Below are 1,571 nucleotides of genomic sequence, written 5' to 3' on the forward strand. Positions count from 1 at the left end.
CTCGTGAAGGCTCATTTTCCTGCCACTTTGTCTTCTCTTTATCTCTCGATACAATTAGTCACACGGTCGTTTCTACAGAAAAAAAAAAACACATTCTACGATCATTCTAACAGGATAATAATGTAACAGTGATCCAACAATGAAATTGTTATTATAAACTGATAAATCCATCCACTGATGAATCGTGCATTTGGAGAATACGATACTTACATACACGATGGATGTAATAGTAATAATTATTCCTATTCAAAAGAGTTTGTATAAACAGTACATGATATAGTTGACGATATTGAGTACTATTGAATCACTGTTGCAATATTATTAACAATATTACAGTAGAAACGATTGTGTGAGACGATCTTCTTTTTCTCCGTTTTTATTTCGTTCCTCTCGAGGAGGGTCGATCCTGACGCGACTGATACCAGAATAACGACGAATACAGTTTCTGCCTTTAATGGCACATCCACGATCTTTGCAACCATATGTTTCACGGTTTATTTCTCGTTTTAATGAAAAATTAACGTCGTCGTTCGTTCTTGATGAATGAAAAGGCGAATAAAATCGTACGAATTCGCTCAGATGGGGAGGAGATGAGTATGTACAAAACTGGACTGGTATAGAAAACTACGTGGATGATAGTAATCGAAGAAACACGATTGGACCGGTTACATGAGACGATCGACGACATTAATTTGTCTTTCTCTTTTATTACTTCTTGTAATTGATTGATCGTGACGTGCACACTGCGAGGCGTTTATATATATATATAATTCTATGTATATATAATTCTGAATCGACAAAGAAGAATTAAATTTTCTGTCAAACATTCGATAACATTGAACATCACATATTCCTATCTCATTCGCACCCATCCTCTTGGTTCGTCGATTTTTCATTTCTTTCCCCCTCGTCTAGATCTCGTTTTGATCACTCTTTTCGAATAATAATACTTTTGAAATGCGAAGAAAAAGAATAACAACAGCGAAAAACCGTGATAACCTCAATTTCACGAACACCACGCGATTTTTCACTTTTTATTTTCGATCTTTTAACTCTTCTAGATGCAATTATTCTTCGCCGTTCATCTTGGACAGCTTTTTCAAGAACGAGAACAGACTCTTGTCGCGACAAAATTCATCAGATTCCGTCTATTGACAGTAAAACTCTCGACGAAGGTGCTTCTCTATTCCGCCATCTTACATCTCTTACATTTCTACGCACGCGATTGGACAGTTTTATACGGGCAGGCAGACGAAAGTATTCGCGCACTATCACACACGTTCCCTCTCACACACTTTCTTTCTTTCTCGCATCTCGTCACTTCTCAATCATGTTTTTCGAAAAAGATCGGAGAAAAACAAAAACACAAAGTGCAGCTCGCAAATATTCGGCATATTCCTCGTTACATGCCACACCCACAGCCTCAGAAAGTTTATATAATATAATATATAATGTAGTGATCGATAACTTCTACACGTGTCCTCCGTGTATGTGTATGCATACGTATGTACGTGTACATATATATATATATAATATATATAATATAATATATATATATATATACTCTTTCT

The sequence above is a fragment of the Habropoda laboriosa genome, unplaced genomic scaffold (genome assembly GCF_001263275.1).
Source record: "Habropoda laboriosa isolate 0110345459 unplaced genomic scaffold, ASM126327v1 scaffold207, whole genome shotgun sequence".
Lineage (NCBI taxonomy): Eukaryota > Metazoa > Arthropoda > Insecta > Hymenoptera > Apidae > Habropoda > Habropoda laboriosa.